Source organism: Anser anser (genome assembly GCF_964211835.1).
Source record: "Anser anser genome assembly, chromosome: 3".
NCBI lineage: Eukaryota > Metazoa > Chordata > Aves > Anseriformes > Anatidae > Anser > Anser anser.
In genome coordinates, this window is record NC_139722.1 from 44,403,041 (window position 1) to 44,412,271 (window position 9,231).

Here is a 9,231-nt window from a genome sequence, read left to right on the forward strand (position 1 = left end):
GCAAAGTTTGTGTTGCTATGTCTGCAGCCTTGCTGCTGCCCCAGACTGAGAGCTGCTCCTTGATGAGGCAGGGAATACCATTTACACAAAAAAAAAAAAAAAAAAAAAAAGCATATTTATAGAAGCAAGGCTGACAAGAGGGGGGGAGTGGAGAACAGGGCATGAGCACTCATGCTTGAAACCCCTTGCTTGTGCAATAATGAGCTTGAAAGCCTCGCTGAAGTGGTTTTACAGCTGTGCAACAAAATGGTGCACTCTCCTCCCTTAATGCTGACATTTTAATGTAGGATCACAGCTATTCAGATTGTCCATTGGAGCTGGCAGGCTGATGGTGTGAGCAACTACGCACTCTCATCAATGTCGCTTGGATGAAAGCTGCTGTCAGGCTCAATAAAATGGCAGGCTAGGCCAATCTGGCACACATGAAAGGAAACTGGAAGAAAAGCTTAATTGCACCTCCAGCAGATTCCAGTTATTCTGCTGGTCTGTTAACAACACGCCGCCTGGCACGCTGGTGCAGTCCGCTGCTCTGTGTTGGTAAGGAAAGCTTGAAGGTATGGCAAAAAAAAAGCAGTCTGGGTTAGGCCATGCCAACCAAAGCCAAAGAGAGCACAAGTCTACCTTCACAGCCTGGTTAGTGGCAGCCACTGCGTCCAGCCAAAACGTGAGAAACAGAGAAAAGAACCCTAAAATGGAAGGGCCTACAGTCTATGCATGTGGGACTGGGGGAAAGACTGCTGTCACCAGGACGGTGCCAGGACAGGCCAAACACTCTTCTGACACGTCTCAAGGAAGAGCCCACAGGAAGAGTAGACAACAATAGGTCACATTAACCCATGAGAGAAGAAGAGGAAAGGAGGTAAGATCACTTACAACAAATATTGTGGCATTCACTCTGGAGTGATGGGTAACATCAAGGATGGAAAAACTAATCATCTCTGTGTTCCATACATTGGCAGGAGACTAGGGAAGGGCAGAAGACTGGGTTTTATTGGGTTTTCTCGATTTTGTTCAGTGTCCATGGTGGTCATGACCAGTTGGAATGTTTGGAAAAAAAAAAGGTTTTTTTGTTTGTTTTTGTTTTTGTTTGTTTGTTTGTTGTGTTTGTTTTTTTTTTTCTGGGGTGTGTGTATGTGTGTGTGTGTAGACAATGGAAAAAAAGTATACTGGATTAAAAAATCTTGTCCGGCAATAGGGACAACAAGCCCTTGGAGCAATGTTTTGCTTGTTAAATGGGGTTGAAATAATGGGAAGTAATAAGACACCTCTGAATATCTCCTTTTGCTGGCATACCATTGTATATATATTGTTTATATTCTTTCATACAGAAAGAATCTATAAATACAAAAACATAGGTAGGATTACCTGTTTCTAATAGATCACCTCAGCATCACACGGCCACAGGGTAAACAGTCTAGTCCATCCATGCAGTCTGTCTTGCAGTGTGTATGAGGATCACATCAGTTCTTAGTATTTGTCTTTTTTTTTTTTTTAATTTTACATGCAAGCATGTCCAAGAACCACAAAAAAAGCAGATCCATGACTGTAATTTTGTTACTTTTTTTGAAACATGATAAAATAGAATTACTCTGACCAAATATTAAGATTTTCTGTAGAGTTATTCTTTTGTAGCGCAGTCTAGAAATACTCAAGAAAATTATGTACTGTGATATGTTGGGGAAAAAGAATATATCCCTGTCTTGTGATGAACTCAATTTCAGTTGCACAAACCCTTCTATTTCTAACTCTGATTGGATCACAACCCTCACTGTCACCTACACTTTGTGTTCTTAAACTATTTGGGGATGAATAGATCTTGTTCCTGTTAGGCACTGGGCACATGCGCAACCGGGTAGGAGAGAGACTGTGGTCATCAGTATTGAAATTACCCCCATTTCTGGAACTCTCAGCATAGCAAATTTGAGCAAATAATCTCAGTAGCTCATTCATATAATGACCTGCCGAAAATAGAGAGTAGAGGGACTTCCCATAGGACACAGGTGCCTAGAAAACTGAAAAACTTCTGTCAATCTGACAAAAATAAAGGGAAATTATTATTCCTTTTTTAAGAAATAGCCTCTCTGTGAAGCACAAGTCGCCCATACTCTGCCCATTCTTTGGTTGCCAGCTGTAATGGAATTTGACCGAGGAGGCTGTCTGTGGTTTCTCAGCTTTCTGTAGAAGAGTAAGCTCCTTAAGAGAAATTTTCTTTGGATAATTAGCACTTGTGGTGAACTGGTGTTTCTGCCTTGCCTAATTCCTTTTTTTTTTTTTTCCAGTAAAAAAGGTTCCCTAATGTCACAGTGAAGTCATAAGCATAAGTATGTATCTTGGGAAGTTGAAGCAATAAATTTATTATCTTGAGAGGGTGGAATATAGTTTCAAAATATACGCTTCAAAAGCGTGTTAGCACTTGGGATAATTTCTCAGAAATCCAGGTTTAGTATGATGTCTTAAGATCTTGGAAACAAACTGACCAGAGTTTAGAACTTTTTGCAGCACACTATTGTCTACTGAGGAGTTTAGAGTCTGGCTGCATTGTAACAGACATTAAAAATGCATGAAGCTCCCTTTAACGTAAAGTCATTTGATGGTAAAGTGGATGGCACTGAGATGACCAAAGCCATTCCCTTCAGCAACAGATGGAGTCAGTAAAGAAACACTTCCTTAGTTCAGTTGCATAAGATACAGATATTCAACACCGTAAAAATTATATGGGTATCAATAACAAATGGAAGAACTTCAGAAACGTCCTTTTCTAATCAAAAAGCTTAATAGGGCTGCTGCAATAATGCTGCAATAAGAATAATATACCCAGTGTTGACCTACTTTAAAATTAAAAAAAAAAAAAAGTGTCATTGGCTGCTTGCTTCACTCTGTCTACTTGTTTCCTTGAAGATAGTTTTATATAAAATATAAATATTCCCTGCCAGCATTTTGATCCAGGAGAAAAGTTTCATCCTTCAATAGTGCACGTAATAGAATTGGTCAGATTTGAAGCATGGGAGCACTTTTTTATCTTGGATCTTTAATATTTTACAGTTCAAGCAACAGAGTTTAACCAAACCATTGGAGATATAACAAATAAGCTCCCCACTCCTCCCACCTCACCCCCCCCCCAAAAAAAAATCCGCTGTAGCCTTTATTTTGTTTCTTCCTCTCCCGATTCGCCTGTTGAAAAAGCATGTTTGAAATAAAATATAAAATTTGCCTTCTTATTATCTCCTGGAACAATTAATGCTCCTTAAGAATTTCAATATTTTGGCCGCAAAACAGACTTAATAAGAACAAGAGCGGCAGCACTAAAGTCAAATGAAAAGTCTACCAAATCAGTAACCTTACTGATTTGAATAGGACTAGGACTACACCCTGTGACTTTACAGATGTTTATCATGAAAATTTTCAGAACATCCTAGTAAGCTTTTCACGCTAAGGCACTTACAAAGTCCTGCCTCCAACAAACTGTCTCCCAGAGATGCGCATGGCACATGCTTACACTTGAATCTCTTCTCTACCCTAAACTCAACAGAAGATGAGAGTTTGGGTTATATAATACCACTCCATTTTGAGATAATAGGCTTATTTACAGTATTTCAATGGTGTCTTTCCCTGTACTTACAGCATTAGAATCATTTGAAATCTGATAGAGTTTTTATTCTCCTGAAGCTTTTATTCTAATTTTCTATGCCATACAACATCGTACGTGTTTGTGTAACTCACAACATATTTGGGGGTTTGGCCTTCGGAAAGATACCGAGAATCATACATTGTTCAGTCTCTTTTTCTGGTTAACCAACCTCCCTCACAAATAGAGCTGTCATGATTAATAGGAAACTACTATAAAACACGGTGTTGGTGATAATGAGTATGATATTTTAATAGCTTAGTTTACAATGTCATATGCTCTGAGATTTATTTAAGATAAAGGTAGGAACTGACTATTCACCAAATGTAGCAGGCAAGGAAGGACAAAGGAAATATAGTACTTGGGTCAGTGTAATAATTGCCAAGCTGAGACTGATCTGGCACAAAGCTGATGGCTGAAAAGTTAGGTGTATGGTTTAAGCTAACGTATACTCCCTGTAGATTAAATAGAGAAAATCTGCTTTTGAGTAGGTGATTCCTCTCACTTTAAAACAGTTTCAAAACAAGAGAAGATGAATTACGTTCTCAAGGTGCCAATCCCTCACCAGTGACTGCCTATGGTATGAAGACATCTAGTTTAGAGTGGACATCCAACTTCTGAACGGCTAGTGACATTAATGCCCCCTCCACTCCTTAAGCTGTCTTGCAAAATTAGTAGGAACCCAGTCCATTGGCAGGAAGCCGGATGTAAAGGATTTGTCTACAGAAATGCCTAAACCTCTAATGGTTGTGCGAGGTAGCAGCGATGCTGACAGAAACTCATGTGCAGTTCTGGGGGCTTGTTTGAAGAGAGGCACTTGCAGTAACTACATCGTGGCTGACTGCAGCCAGTTGCATGTCAAGAGAGCATGCCAGCTGCAGGTAACAAAGCTAGAATCCACAGCTGATCCTTGAGAAACCACACACGCCCAGCAGTGTGACGGGACGGCCAGGAAAATAACCTGTTTAGTAATGGATGGGCAAAGTACTTCAAAGTCTTTCTCTAACTGCTTCAGCTAGTTCCTGTTTTTCCTGCCTGGAAAATCAGTTTCTTCTCATGCAGGTTCTTGCCTTGGTCAGGCCTGATGACAATAGAGAAAATGTGTACTCCGTATTTAATGACAAGAAGCTGCAGCGCATACTAATGGTGCCATAGCTCCTAATATCATCCAATATCCCCTGCTGGCTTTGCAATTACATACACATGGAGCAGGGAGGTGGCATGTGGCACTCCCGGTGAGGATAAGCAGGTGTCTAGAATTACCTTCTGACATCTCTCGGAGGAAGGAAGTAGGTGTGAGTTAACTGACCCTGCACACAGCTCCAAATGCCTCAAGGCCCCTAATGGCAAAGGCTGATGTCAGAGTAAGTAGAGCCTGCGAGTCTTCTGAGTGACTACCCCTAAAATCCCTTCCCTCTCTCCTAGACATGAGAACACCTATGGCCAAGCCAACAGGACACATTCCGTATCACAGTATTGCACCCAGAGTAAATGTATTTAATCACAGCATAATTTAAAATAATACTCAGAGAGTATTTAATCATGGTTTTAATCCTTAATTTTATCCTTGTGATGCTCGATTTGCTTTTCTGTGGTATTTCTTTCAATTGAACTACACATGTATTGGAGAAACAGGAGCGTTCTCACCTTGGGATTGGAAAGATAGCAAATTTATTTCTCCCTGTTTTGCTCAGTTGGAGAGGATAAACAGAACAACTGGACAAAGAGGCAACATTTTAAGAAAGGCATAATAGTTTCTAAGGCTGATACACCAACAATATTTTGTGTCCCTGCTGTTATTTAATGCTGGAAACTGTACTAGATTAAATTACACAGCAGAGTATTACAGCGTATTGGACAGCAGACAGAGAACAGACTATGCTCTGCTCATTATTGTGCCCTTGACTCACTATGTGAATATGAGTGCTCCTCTATTCTATAGTATCCTATATCCATAAAAAGGTTAATGATTCCTGTTTAGAGACTAAGCTATTAAGACTAGACTTCTCCCGTTAAATACATGAGGAAGGACTTGTTTGGGATCAAATTTATTCTTTTTTTTCCCCCCCCATGGATTTTCACAGGAAATTCAATGACCTTGCAGGGGTTTTTTCGTTGTTGTTTTTTTATTATTATTATTTTCTCAAGAGCTTATTTGTTATGTAAGAAATTATTGGAGAAACTGAGCTATTTTGAAAAAAAAAAAACTTTTTTTCACCAAAATGATAGTTTTGTATAAAAATTCAAATTTAACATATGTAACTAAAAAGATCTTTTCTATATATGTATATATTTCTATATATATGTGTTATTACTATTCCATATATACATACGACAACATGCCTTGGATAGTCATTACTTCTGCATTACGCTTTTCTTCATATAAGCTTCACTCTCTACTCTTGAACCTGTAAGTTTAGTCATCAAGCCACAAATTTCACTAAATTCCATGGTTTTATTTTGGCACGAGACCACAAAAACCAAACTGTGGATTGAACAGTTTGTTTAGGTAAACCTCAGCAAAGCAGGGAGGAGGTGGTGTCTGTGAAAACCCATAATCTGGTTTTCTATTCTTCAGGTTCTCTGTTAGCTGTTTAATTCATTTATTTTTTTGAGTGCACGGAACGATGACTTTTTTTGCCATGAAAAGCAGCACAAGTAGATGATGGATGGAACACTGCCACCTTTTGGCTATGGACCATGTCAAAAGTGTGACGAGGAGCTTCTGTGAGGCTTCGTGATAAAGCACACCAAGCATGTGGCAAAAGTCCCCTTTCATACCAACCCAAGACTGAAAGTGCTTTGGATTGCTGATCTGTAATACTGCACACGCGAGCACAAGGCATGTTGGCATCGTGTAATTTAGGTTTTGTCCCTCATCCGTGATGCCCTCAAATCCGAGAAGATGGGCTAATACAGACAGCTGTTAGCTTTACTAAAGAACAAGTGCAATCAGGTTGATGTAAACAGTCACTTCAGCCTGACTGTGGTACACTCTTCCTGCCTGAGGAATACTTGAGAGTATCTCGCATTGTGTTGTGCTGAAACAGTGTTTTCTCAAGCGGTGAATTATATACAGTTTGTACTTCAACCTCTTTCGAGCACTTAACCATGAATGTTTGTACCAGTGCCAGTGAGTGTGAGGTGATCTCATTAGAAAGAAAATATTATTAGCTACAAAATTATTTCCCGGTGGTTTAATGACAAACTCTTATTCACATGCAACCTCTGCAGTTCTTATACAGTGGGGTTTTTTTTGTTGTTTTTTTTTTTAATCGTGTGCTTGACAGCACGACACTGGTGTCTATCCTGCCACCCTGGCCTATGCAGCAGTGTTGCACTGTCCCTTGGTAGCTAAGTGCCATTTTGAGGTACTACCACAACATATTCTCGGCATGCAAACCTTGCACACAGAGAGTTACGATTTGTGGGACCTTTCATAGATCATACAGTAGGAGATCATTTCCTAGCATCCCCTCCCGTTTCCATACTGACTGGGATTTCACTTCCAACTTTTCACCAAACTCCATCCCCTCTCTGCTTAGTCACCCCAGCCTCGGCTCCTTAACGGAAGGGTACCAAATGGCAGCGCCCCTCCATATATACCAGCTGTTTTCTCAAGGAAAGCCCCAAAACCGGTGTAAGGCTCGCTCCTCCCTGAGGGAGCCCTGAAGGGGAGCCGTTGGGGGCTGAGGGGGGTGGCGCTGGAGGCTGAGGGGAGCTGCTGGAAGCTGGGGGGGAGCTGTTGGAGACTGGGGGGAAGCTGCTGAAGGCTGAGAGGGGGCTGTTGGACACTGGGGGGCAAGATGAAGGCTGGGGGGGGGGAGCCATTCCAGGCGGGGAGCGGGGGGAGGCTGAGGGGGACCCGTTGGTGGCCCGGACCCCGGCGGCCGAGGCGCGGGCGGCCGGCAGGGGCGGCGGGTTGCCCGGCAACGGGGGGGGGGGGGGGGGGGGGGGGGGCAGCCGGGCCGCGCTTGCGCGCTGTGGAGGAGGCGCCCCGCGGCCCGCCCGCCGCCCGTCGCCGCGGGTGGAGGCGGGCGGTCGGTGGGCTCCGTCCCGCCGCACACGGAGCCCGGCGGCCCCGCGAGCTGCCCGTGCCCGCCCGCGGGGCGTGCGGCCTGCCAGCGGGCCCGGCGAGCGGAGGGAAGGGCCTGGACGGCTTCCATCTACTCGTGTGCGAGAGGCGAAGACAAAGCCTCCTGCCTTCCCTGCCCCTCCTTGGCAGATCCCAGTGTCCTGCTGCTTTCATTTGTTTTTGATCTGCCTCATTAAAAGACTATTGATGGCTTTAACTATTGTCCTTGTTTAGGTGCTGATTTACAAGCACTAATATCTGACTGTGCCGAGATTAATGGGAGCCCATGAAGTTTACAATTATCCGCAGGTCCCTTGACCACACATGTAGGGGTTTTGGTAGGGGTCACGCACTCTTATGAAAAACTCCAAAGCAGGCTTAAACCTGGGAACGTTTTAATAGGATTGAATTTGTAATAGGATTTGGCAGCTTGGCCTAAACTATATGGTAGGGGGTTTTACTCTGTTTTATTTTGGGTTGGGTTTTAATTTAATTTTATTTTTAATGGTGTCATTGTTGCACTGTAAGATGTGCTTTCGTTTTGTTTTTTAACATGATTTTACAAGTTTATTTTTCATAAGACTCCAGAAAATATCTTTGATGCAAAGTATCAAAACAAAGAGGACTCTACCTGAATGTGCCTTGTATGTGCACGTAGAAGTAGATTCCAATTTTGTCCATTTTCTGATGTGAATCTGCACACTTTATGTGAGCTTTAAAAAAAAATAGTGACAATATGCATGACATTTATTAAAAAACAAAACAAAACAAAAGGATGAAGGAAAGTGTGATTTCACTGAAACAAGAGTTCTGCTGAATAACAAAAGATTACTATGCTGACTCTTGCCTTATTCAAACAAAGACACATTAGGAAACAGTAACTGTGCAATAAATTAGATTTATTGAAAATAGTTCTGCAAATACAGGGGAAGTTACATGGGAAGGTAGGAGAGAACCTAAAAGTGAATCATATGAGCAATTAGTGCTCACTTAGAGCTTGACAGCAGCGAGTTTCAGCAATAGCACAAGCTCTACGAGTGCTAATTCATTTCGCATCATTTTGTCTTGTGCAGTAATGCTGGTATGCTATTTAGATTGCTGTGAGCCAGCATCTTGTGAATTACCAGGGTCATGCCTCATTATTAGGTACCCTCATTTAACAGCTTTTTCTGGGTTTGGCTCATATTGGAGTTGGGGTGGGGGTGGGGAGTCATTGGTTTGTTTTTTGTTGTTTTTGTTTTTAGTCACACACAGCAAAACTGGAAATATATGATACCTGTCCTCAGGGTCATACAAGTACTCTTTTTCAGGACATAAACTGTAAATCCTACAGCACAGAGGAAGTTACAGTGGCTAGGAGGTATCATGAAAAAATAATGGGAAGCTAATACAGATTCAGTTTGCCTGGCTTTAAAAGTTTTAGTACAGCCAACTTTAGGGAAATGTGAGCTTGTGAGGAAACAATAGCAGCAAATCCTGCACTAGCATATATCCTCTGAAATGTCAGAGAATGCCATTGGCTTCACTGGAG